The sequence below is a fragment of the Coregonus clupeaformis genome, unplaced genomic scaffold (genome assembly GCF_020615455.1).
Source record: "Coregonus clupeaformis isolate EN_2021a unplaced genomic scaffold, ASM2061545v1 scaf0034, whole genome shotgun sequence".
Taxonomy (NCBI): domain Eukaryota; kingdom Metazoa; phylum Chordata; class Actinopteri; order Salmoniformes; family Salmonidae; genus Coregonus; species Coregonus clupeaformis.
The window spans coordinates 364,361-376,810 of NW_025533489.1; the positions used below are offsets into that span (position 1 = coordinate 364,361).

General features: G+C 43.6%; 1 pseudogene; it reads left to right on the forward strand.

Moving 5' to 3' along the window:
- The window catches only part of LOC121556734, a 55,333-nt pseudogene extending 48,127 nt beyond the window's left edge, over positions 1 to 7,206 (forward strand).
- Positions 7,207 to 12,450: the final 5,244 nt, after the last annotated feature.

The following is a 12,450-nucleotide window of genomic DNA, read 5'->3' on the forward strand; positions in this document are numbered from 1 at the left end:
TTTGTTCTAATTCATCAAAAACACAGAGTCCATTTGTGTTTTGTCTCTATCCAAATGATATCGTATTTTTTTTAAGGTTTGATAGTGATTTTCATGCTCTTATAAAGAGTTGGTCAAACCTGTCTGAGAACGTATTCAACTGCCTGGTAGGTGTGCTGAATAACAGCCAAATATCCCAGAGGATATTGCTCTTCTCCCCTACTATCTATCATTATCAACAAAATAGCTCTTTTTTATTCTCTGTCCATGTAGCACACACACACACACACACACACACACACACACACACACACACATACACACAGTCTTGGACAGCCTAACCTTGTGGGGAAACACAATTCAGTCCCATTCAAAATCCTATTTTCCCTAAACCTAATCCTAACCCGTACTCTTACCCTTACCCTAACTCTAACCTTAACCCAAAAACCTAATCTTAACCCTAAACCTAACCCTAGCACCTAACCCTAAAACCAACCCTAGCTCCTAAACCTAACCCTTATTATAATTCTAACACTAATTCTAACCTTAACCCTAAACCCCCTATAAATAGCAACCTCGTGGGTACTAACAAAATGTCCCCAGTTGGTCAAATTTTGGTTCGTTTACTATTCTTGTGGGGACTTCTGGTCCACACAAGAATAGTTAAACACGTCCACATACACACGCACGCACGCACGCACGCACGCACGCACACACACACACACACACACACACACACACACACACACACACACACACACACACACACACACACACACGCACACGCACACACACACTTTTATGAATTTGGCTAATACCTCTTGATTTCTCTTTTTTCTCTTTGCTCCCCTAGTTCCACGTAACAATGGTCACAACCACCGTCTTGGGGTGGACTTTGACATTGAGCTGGGCAACACGGCTGACGAGCGAAGGATGACTCAGGTAAACAGAAACATTTGTCAAACCCTAACCATCTCCACGCTTCCTAACACTTCTCTACAGAGGACGTAGCTCAAACGATGATGGACGAGTTCAATTCGCCAGCCCAGATTAAATTCTGCAGTGTTCTGCAACGCTTTGGAAAAAGGCTGCAAAGGGAAAGAGATGATAGTGGCCAGGTGTGTTTTTGATGCGCTGTCACGGAAAGTGACAGGTGAAATTCATCCTGCTCATTTATATGATACCTACCCAGAATGCATTGCTTCATGATTGATTGATTGATTGGTTGAGTTGAAGGTTTAATGTACCGATCACAGGAGGTTGGTGGCACCTTAATCGGGGAGGACGGGCACGTGGTAATGGCTGGAGCGGAATCAGTGGAATGTGTTTGACGCCATTCCATTTGCTCCGTTCCAGTCATTATTATGAGCCGTCCTCCCCTCAGCAGCCTCCACTGGTACCGATGCGGCAGTTAGACAAACACACTGACGCACGCACACACACACACTTGAATAAGGAAGAGCAGTGTATGCTTTGTACTTGAGAGCATTATACACCACATCTGGGGTTTGCTTATGTGTTTTATTGATGTCAATAGAACACTATTTCAATTGCCTAATGATTCCACTATGGGCTTATATTGGCTCCTCCGTACTTCATCAGATCAGCAGTTTGCCATGGAACAGGGCTTTCATCGGCTCAGAGAATGATCCACTGCGGTGCTTTTCACAACCCTATTTTCAGGGTCAAATTGATGAATGCTAGTTTCATCTCAGACCCAATTTGTACTTGCGACGCATGAATTAATATGGCTTATGTCCAAAACAAACCAATCAAAATCAAGATGATAATTCGTATTCGATTACTCACTGTCATGACCACAACGTATTTGTTGATGGTTTATGGGGAGTAGCTAAATTAAATGATGATGTGGCTGACACACTTCGATGAACATGCACACACACACAGACGGAACACGCGCACACACACACGCACAGATGCGAATACACGATGCATTCACACAAGCACACAAGCATACACACACAAGCATACACACAAATCCACACACATTATGTAGTGAAATGAAGGCTTACTTCAGATCAGTTCATTCCCATTTCATCCATCACGGCGCTCTCAGTCCACCGCTCTAGAGAAATCAATATTTGCTGTTCTTGTTCGTTCACCACCTTTCTACGTCTTTCACATCTCCTGTAAGTTCTTTCATGTACATAAGAGAGAATGGAAACTATTTTGCATCCGTTGGAATCAAAGGCACACAGCAGGAGTGATTTGAGCTACGTTCAAGCAAGGAGAGCCTTTGTGTGAGCTACGTTCAAGCAAGGAGAGCCTTTGTGTGAGCTACGTTCAAGCAAGGAGAGCCTTTGTGGGGAAAAAGGTACTTGAAATATGTGAAACAATGTTGTTTAAATTCGTCTTCAGAGGCTGGCTACCTGAGCTGCTCCTTTGATAACGGCCTTTGGTTGGATCCGGGACAAAGATGGCGACCTGCACTGGGAGACCACACCAGACCCATCTGGTAAGAACCAGAGTTCACTTATTTAGACTTTACTTTTTGCTAGCCAGATTAATGCAACCAGATTATTCTGGACATCGCCTAAATAACTAGGTAAACATTTTCTGAAACTGTTCAGAGGAAACAACATTTCCTTAGGGGAAGGTGAAAATGAGATGCATGTCAACTTCAAAAAGTTAACTAACCCTTTAACCTCACTTTTGCATTCAGATACTAACATTTAAATGATAAGCACAGAGATGTTCTATTCATTTTAAAACATTGGCTCTAAAAGTGTGTTGCTGGTTTTACACTGGAAGGTCTGATACTTGGTAGAACTAGCTGTGGTTATTATTCATTAAAGAAACAAATGCCTTTTGAAGCGACTGCATTATTCAACAGTATTCAAAATGTAGTCATTGACATCCCACTTCAAAACAAAACACTTGATTACAGGAGGACAATTGGTTTTTGCAATGGTTTCACTCAATCATATGTCAAGAGCACATTTAATTCAGCCTAGTCTGACTTTATTTAGTAGTATAACTTAGAGTCCCAGGAGGACATTTTGGGGGTTTGACAAATTAATTTCAATGAGGACAATATTCTGTAAAACGGAGCTGCCAATAAGAAAAGGATGAAGCCATCTGATTGTGACACATGCAACTGAAAACCAAAACCAGTGATCTTATTGGACAATTTCATGTAGCATCTCCTTAGTTCTAAACGTTTTCCCCCGTTTTCTCCTATTGAACACTACCCTGATTGTGATGTCACTTCCTCTTCCTCTTCCTCTCCACAGGTGGAAAATACCTCACCATCCCAGAGGTGGGCAACAAGAGGAGTGGGCGAGGGGCGCGCCTGGTCCTCCCGTTGACCCCTCCCTGGAACGACGGTAACCTGTGCCTGTCGTTCCGCCACAAGCTGGCAGGGCACCACGTGGGTATGCTCCAGGTGTTTGTGAAGAAAGGGAAGCAGTACAGCCCGGCCGTGTGGGGAAGGACGGGAGGCAGCGGCTGGAGACATACCCAGATCACACTGTGGGGCATGGGGACTGAGAGTGTGAGTATACAGTAGTGTATATATATGAGAGAGAGAGAGAGAGAGAGAGAGAGAGAGAGAGAGAGAGAGAGAGAGAGAGAGAGAGAGAGAGAGAGAGAGAGAGAGAGAGAGAGAGAGAGAGAGAGAGAGAGAGGAGGAGAGAGAGAGAGAGAGAGAGAGAGAGAGAGAGAGAGAGAGAGAGAGAGAGAGAGAGAGAGAGAGAGAGAGAGAGAGAGAGAGAGAGAGAGAGAGAGAGAGAGAGAGAGAGAGAGAGAGAGAGAGAGAGAGAGAGAGAGAGAGAGAGAGAGAGAGAGAGAGAGAGAGAGAGAGAGAGGGAGAGAGAGAGAGAGAGAGAGAGAGAGAGAGAGAGAGAGAGAGAGAGAGAGAGAGAGAGAGAGAGAGAGAAAAGCAGTATGGGCCTCCTGAGTGGCGTAGCGGTCTAAGGCAGTGCTGAGGCGCCACTACAGCCTTGGGTTCGATCCCAGGCTGTGTCACAGCCGGCCGTGCCCGGGAGACCCATGGTGCGGTGCACAATTGGCCCAGCATCGTCCGGGTTAGGGGAGGGTTTGGCTGGCCGGGATTTCCTTGTGGCGGGCCGGGCGCCTGCAAGCTGCCTTTGGTCATCAGTTGGACGGTGTTTCCTCCGACACATTGGTGCAGCTGGCTTCCAGGTTAAGCGAGCGGTGTGTCAAAAAGCAGTGCGGCTTGGCAGGGTCATGTTTCAGAGGACGCATGGCTATCGACCTTCGCCTCTCCTGAGTCGGTAGGGGAGTTGCAACGATGAGACTAGATCGTAACTACTAATTGGATATCACGAAAAGGGGGTAAAGTATATATATTTTTTGTAATAGAGAGAGTATAAAGCAGTATACAGTAGTATATAGAGAGTATAAAGCAGTATACAGTAGTATATAGAGAGTATAAAGCAGTATACAGTAGTATATAGAGAGTGTAAAGCAGTATACAGTAGTATATAAAGCGTGTAAAGCAGTATACAGTAGTATATAGAGAGTGTAAAGCAGTATACAGTAGTATATAGAGAGTATAAAGCAGTATACAGTAGTGTATAGAGAGTATAAAGCAGTATACAGTAGTATATAGAGAGTGTAAAGCAGTATACAGTGGTATATAGAGAGTGTAAAGCAGTATACAGTAGTATATAGAGAGTATAAAGCAGTATACAGTAGTATAGAGAGAGTGTAAAGCAGTATACAGTAGTATAGAGAGAGTGTAAAGCAGTATACAGTAGTATATAGAGAGTATAAAGCAGTATACAGTAGTATAGAGAGAGTGTAAAGCAGTATACAGTAGTATAGAGAGAGTGTAAAGCAGTATACAGTAGTATATAGAGAGTGTAAAGCAGTATACAGTAGTATATAGAGAGTGTAAAGCAGTATACAGTAGTATATAGAGAGTGTAAAGCAGTATACAGTAGTATATAGAGTGTAAAGCAGTATACAGTAGTATATAGAGAGTATAAAGCAGTATACAGTAGTATATAGAGAGTGTAAAGCAGTATACAGTAGTATAAAGAGTGTGTAAAACAGTATACAGTAGTATATAGAGAGTATAAAGCAGTATACAGTAGTATATAGAGAGTGTAAACCAGTATACAGTAGTATATAGAGTATAAAGCAGTATACAGTAGTATAAGAGAGAGTATAAAGCAGTATACAGTAGTATATAGAGAGTGTAAAGCAGTATACAGTAGATTAGAGAGAGTGTAAAGCAGTATATAGTAGTATATAGAGAGTGTAAAGCAGTTTACAGTGGTATATAGAGAGTGTAAAGCAGTATACAGTAGAATATATAGAGTTTAAAGCAGGATACAGTGGTATATAGAGAGTGTAAAGCAGTATACAGTAGCATATATAGAGAACACCTTCCAAATATTGAGTTGCACCCCCTTTTTCCCACAGAACAGCCTCAATTCGTTGAAAGTGTTCCACAGGGATGCTGGCCCATGTTGACTCCAATGCTTCCCACAGTTGTGCCAAGTTGGCTGGATGTCCTTTGGGTGGTGGACCATTCTTGATACACACAGGAAACTGTTGAGATTAAAAAACCCAGCAGCATTGCAGTTTTTGACACACTCAAACCGGTGCGCCTGGCACCTACTACCATACCCTGTACAAAGGCACTCAAATCTTTCGTCTTGCCCATTCACCCTCAATGTCATACATACACAATTCATGTCTCAATTGTATCAAGGCTTTAAAATTTACATTTTACATTTACGTCATTTAGCAGACGCTCTTATCCAGAGCGACTTACAGTTAGTGCATACATTATTCTTTTTTATTTTCATACTGGCACCCCGTGGGAATCGAACCCACAACCCTGGCGTTGCAAACACCATGCTCTACCAACTGAGCTACCTCCCTGCCGACCATTCCCTCCCCTACCCTGGACGACGCTGGGCCAATTGTGCGCCGCCCCATTGGTCTCCCGGTTGCGGCCGGCTACAGCAGAGCCTGGATTCGAACCAGGATCTCTAGTGGCACAGCTAGCACTGCGATGCAGTGCCTTAGACCACTGCGCCAATCCTTCCTCCCCTTCATCTACACTGATTGAAGTGGATTTAACAAGTAACATCAATAAGGGATCATGGCTTTCATGGAAAGAGCAGCTGTTCCTAATGTTTTTTATACTCAATGTATAAAGTATAAAGCAGTATACAGTAGTATGTCTGACACCAACATCACACTTGACTTGTCTTTGCCATCTGTGACTGACCTGTAGCAACAACTGGTACATTGGTTATTGGAGTGTATGTTTGAATCATGTTTGTCCTCAATTGATGTTCTACTACTACGCTATGGAGGAACTATGATTGTCGGAGAATACCCTGTCGGAAAGTACCCTGGTGAAGAGCTCCTGGCTTTCTCCCTGGCTAACCATCGATGCCCGCCTCCTCTCAAGCCATACCAGACTGCCTTTCTCCCTGGCTAACCATCGATGCCCGCCTCCTCTCAAGCCATAGCAGACTGCCTTTCTCCCTGGCTAACCATCGATGCCCGCCTCCTCTCAAGCCATAGCAGACTGCCTTTCTCCCTGGCTAACCATCGATGCCCCCCTCCTCTCAAGCCATAGCAGACTGCCTTTCTCCCTGGCTAACCATCAATGCCCCCCTCCTCTCAAGCCATAGCAGACTGCCTTTCTCCCTGGCTAACCATCGATGCCCCCCTCCCCTCAAGCCATAGCAGACTGCCTTTCTCCCTGGCTAACCATCGATGCCCCCCTCCCCTCAAGCCATAGCAGACTGCCTTTCTCCATGGCTAACCGTCGATGCCCCCCTCCCCTCAAGCCATAGCAGACTGCCTTTCTCCCTGGCTAACCATCGATGCCCCCCTCCCCTCAAGCCATAGCAGACTGCCTTTCTCCCTGGCTAACCATCGATGTCCCCCTCCCCTCAAGCCATAGCAGACTGCTTTTCCATACTACCTTGGTCTGAAGCTGACTAGTCACATTCCATTTTGATAATTAGTTGTACCAGTTTTTTGTTTTTGTTTTTGCTTCTCAAGTGCTTTGAGATTACATTTTGTAATGAAAAGTGCTATATAAGCTAAATAACGTATTTCTTGTACTGCGTTGTTGTTCCCAGGTGATCCTGAAGGGGGAGCGCGGGCGCGGCCGGAGCGGAGAGATGGCTGTGGATGACATCACCTTGAGAAAAGGCTCCTGCACCGATGAGCACAATCTGAAGAGCCATTAATACACACAGCAGAGAGAGAGAGACAGAGAAAGAAGGAAGGAAAGGTGTGGAGAGGAGATAGAGCCCAGGGAGGAGCAGACTCTGATTGGACCCCCATACAGGGTCCAAGAGCACCTCTGGGGAGAAGGGGCATTTCTGTCTGCCTGTCCACCAACAAGAGGACTGCACCAAACCTGTCCACCAATTACAAGACTGTACCAAACCTGTTCACCAATAAGAAGACTGAACCAAACCTGTCCACCAATAAGAAGACTGAACCAAACCTGTCCACCAATAAGAAGACTGAACCAAACCTGTCCACCAATAAGACTGAACCAAGCCCGTCCACCAATAACAAGACTGCACCAAAACTATCCACCAATAAGAAGACTGCACCAAACCACATGGGAGAAAGAGGGTCCCCCATGAGATCCCCCACCACCCCTACCCTCTCTCTCCAACTCTCCATCACCCGGTTCCTCACTATTAACCTGTGCATGCCCCGGTAACCATGGAAACATCCCTGTGAGGACAGTCACCCAGCCAACCACACCGTCCAAAGGCCTCCATCGATGTATTTTTCCTGGACGAAGGAGAGAATTCTGTCTTGCCATCATCTCTTGTTTGAGGAGTTTCATCACCTTGCTTTCAGATTTTAATCATAAGCCATATCTGATTGTTTGCTATCCATTAAAGAGTCCTCCCGGGGATGTTCAATTAGATTGTATGACTGTTTTTAACCTGTGTCGTGTTCATTAGGTACCAAACAGGGGAAAAACTGACTGAAATAGGGAGGGACGAGGGCTTGTCCAATAAGAAACAATTATTTTAGTTTTCCGTTGCAGAGCGTTTTTAAAACGTTTCCCGTTCTGTGCCCTAATGAACGCGACCCAGAGACAACAAGAGAAGACACCAACCTGGGATGATAACGGGGAGAAGGAAAAATACAAACCCCCAGTTTATTTAGACAAATCTAATTCTGTAGAACCAGTGCTAAAGCACTCTTATGTTACTATAGCTACAACTGTATGCAAGTTCACATGATAATCCATTATTATAATTATTTTCTCCCACGGCAAGATTTTTGTATATTTTAATGCAGTATTTGAAAGACTTTCTGAAATGGGTCTCGCAAGTAGTGGCGTGTGAATTCTGAATTTTAAGATTGACCGTGATTTCTTTCTATGTGCTTTGTTCTATTAAGTGCAAGTTGGTTGTACTGACGATGACGGTATCAACGATTTTTGGCTCTCACCAAGTGTATTATTGTAAATGTAATCGTGTGTACATATTCTAGAACACTTTTATGCTCATATTAAGCTGTGTGGTTTATACGTTTATGTAAATTCAGACTTAAGTATTAATTGGAGTTGGAAAATGTATGATTTTTGGTTGTTTCTATAATTCAAGATCAATATATGGATAAACATTTAAACCTTGTGGGAATACAAGGCTGTTTACAGTACATCAATTACCATATTTTCTGTTGATGTTTTATGTTGAATTACTAGATCGCTTCCTCAGTAGTTTTTTAACGTTTCGCTGTACACAGTTGCATTATTGTGTCATCTGCCATAATGAAGGTTCTGATCTGTTGGAAATTCAAACTGTACTGTATGCATGGATCAGTTCACCAAATTCTCATAATATACTCAGCCAATTATGTAAATAAAAGGACATTGACTGATACATGTTTGACTAAGCGTGTCTTTGTCATGTTGTCTTTGCCTTTTCTGTGTAAATAAGGAAATTCACATGAGCACCACAATGCCGACTCCACCCATGTTCTACTAAGGTTTTCCAGCACATAGCTTTGACCTACTACAGTAGCTATGTTGCACAGGAGGTTGGTGGCACCTTAATTGGGGAGGACGGGCTTGTGGTAATGCCTGGAGTGGAATTAGTGGAATGGTATCAAATACATCAAACACATGGTTTCCAGGTGTTTGATGCCGTTCCATTGACTCCGTTCCGGCTATTATTATGAGCTGCCCTCCCCTCAGCAGCTTCTTGTGCTGTGTTGGTCTATTGTACTTCAAACAATGTGTATGCAGGTTGCTAAGGATTCAAACCTTCTCAAACAGCCAAATTCATACTCTTGAGGAGGTCCTTCCACAATAATGTAATTTGTACCTCATACAAGTTAAAGTACTGGATTCTTCACACACCACACTAATCCCATTCCATTACCTTTTTCAAGCTTTTTCTTATTACATGAAAGCAAGCTTTGCTTTTAAACTTACAATACTATCACGCTTGATTGAGCGAGCTGTTTTGTCTTGTAGTGATGTGGTGCCTGCCTGTATTTCCATAAACCATTATTTTGGCAATACATGTAATTGAGAAAAAAATAATTTTGGGGGTCAGTAGGTGTGTTGGACACAGTCACTCATATATAGAGATCTATTCATGGGTTGCATGTTTCGTCACAATATTGTTTTGAATGCTCGTTTTGGGTTGTTGCCCGACTGAGCATTCTACTCAATGCATCATCAATGCCCCCTCCTGTACTCCCTGTTCACCCATGACTGCGTGGCCAAGCACGCCTCCAACTCAATCATCAAGTTTGCAGATGACACAACAGTAGTAGGCTTGATTATCAACAATGACGAGACCGCCTACAGGGAGGATGTGAGGGTTCTGGGAGTCTGGTGCCAGGAAAATAACCTCTCACTCAACGTCAACAAAACAAAGGAGATGATCGTGGACTTCAGGAAACAGCATAGGGTGCACCCCCCTATCCCAAGAACACAGTGGCCTCCGTCATTCTTAAATGGAAAAAGTTTGGAACCACCAATACTCTTCCTAGAGCTGGCCGCCCGGCCAAACTGAGCAATCAGGGGAGAGAAGGGCCTTGGTCAGAGGGTGACCAAGAATCTGATGGTCACTCTGACAGAACTCCAGAGTTCCTCTGTGGAGAAGGGAGAACCTTCCAGAAGGACAACCATCACTGCAGCACTACACCAATCAGGCCTTTACGGTAGAGCAGCCTGGACGGAGGCCACTCTTCAGTAAAAGGCACAAGACAGCCAGCTTGGAGTTTGCCAAAAGGCACCTAAAGGACTCAGACCATGAGAAACAAGATTCTCTGATCTGATGAAACAAAGATTGAACTCTTTGGCCTGAATGCCAAGTGTCAGGTCTGGAGGAAACCTGGCACCATTTCTACGGTGAAGCATTGTGGTGGCAGCATCATGCTGTGGGGAAGTTTTTCAGCGGCAGGGACTGGGAGACTAGTCAGGATCGAGGGAAAGATGAATGGAGCAAAGTAAAGAGAGATCCTTGATGAAAACCTGCTCCAGAGCGCTCAGGACCTCAGACTGGGGGCGAAAGTTCACCTTCCAACAGGACAATGACCCTAAGCACACAGCCAAGACAACGCAGGAGTGGCTTTGGAACAAGTCTCTAAATGTCTTTGAGTGGCCCGGCCAGAGCCCGGACATGAACCCGATCGAACATCTCTTGAGAGACCTGAAAATAGCTGTGCCATGACGCTCCCCATCCAACCTGACAGAGCTTGAAAGGATCTGCAGAGAAAAATGGGAGAAACTCCCAAATACAGGTGTGCCAAGCTTGTAGCGTCATACCCAAGAAGACTCGAGGCTGTAATCGCTGCCAAATGTGCTACAACAAAGTACTGAGTAAAGGGTCTGAATACTTATGTGATATTTCAGTTTTTTATTTTTAATACATTTGCAAAAATGTCTAAAACCAGTTTTTGCTTTGTCATTATGGGGTATTAGGTGTAGATTGAGGAGGGGGGGGGAAAAACAATTAAATTAATTGTAGAATAAGGCTGTAACGTAATAAAATGTGGGAAAAGTCAAAGGTGTCTGAATACTTTCCTGAATGCACTGTAAATGAAGATAGTTCACTCAGGCTGTTTCCCTTTTTTCTATAGTCAGTTCCGGTCTACTTAACTGGGTGTGTCTCCCATAGACACCAATGCAATAACAGCTGAGTCTGGTCTACTTAGTTCATTGAACCAGAAAAAAACAGCAAGTGGTGTGTCTCGCATCCTCTTCCGTCTCTGATCCTAATTGGAGAGCCATGACCCTAGTTAGCAATGCCTTATGGGGATTGGAGTTCTTTGGGGTGGTATTTAGGAGGTGATGGCTATTTCAAGGTTCACTCTACTGATTGTGCCACACTAGACACACCAAACCAAAGTATCTGATGATGATACAGAAGTCAGAAGTTAAAACTTAAGTTGACCTGAATATTTTGTTTGAAATCACAAATATATTTTTTGCACTTTGACCCTTCATCTACTCGTCTAGGTAGGGGTAATGAACTTGTAAAAATACAACCCAGTACAAAAAAATTTGACATGTACGATGTTCTGGGTAAATTTGACCCTCACTTTGACCTTGACCTTTATAACTCTTGAATGGTGTGTCCTAGAAACAAGCTGCTTCCTGCACAGAGGCTGAGCAACACTGATCTTAAGTGGAGTAAAGGTTAAATAAAATGGAGTTGCTGAGGATCTGACTTTTCCCTGACCATTTTTTCTCTGGACTAAAGATCCCGAAACTTCTGCTCATGTGCGGATCACGTTCTGCTCATGTGTTTATTCTCTCCTTGCTCTACTATAATAATAATAATATGCCATTTAGCAGACGCTTTTATCCAAAGCGACTTACAGTCATGCGTGCATACATTTTTGTGTATGGGTGGTCCCGGGGATCGAACCCACTACCTTGGCGTTACAAGCGCCGTGCTCTACCAGCTGAGCTACAGAGGACCACAATCTTAGAGAACAGGCAACTCTGGTGAATAGTGCTGTTTAATAAAGATGGATCAAAGCTGAATCAATGTCTGCAAGATCACATAATGAACCGACTATAATAGCATAATATTACATTACCGTAAGACAAAAACACCACCGCATTTTTCTCTCATGTGGCCAAAACTTAACAGGGCCACTAGGCAAAATATACAGGTAGGCTATGCTACAGTTTGTTAACACCATCTGCTCTAACATTCACTCAATGTAGGCTAGTTCGAAACAACACCGTATAACTCAAGAAGATCGAACTGATTGAGATTAAATGGTTGGTATGCAGATACTGCATGGATGTTTCACCGGTAAAACTTGAAGAATTATCATTCTCGATTGACAGTGAGAAATGTGAAGGGAAGGAGAACTACATTGTTTTTAGAAGAAATGGTCCGGGAAAAGTCAGATCCTTAGCCACAGCCTAAATAAAAAAGGTTAACACATTTTTTTATTTTTTATAAATAATAATAATAATAATAACAACAACGGAAAAATGACCCAGAA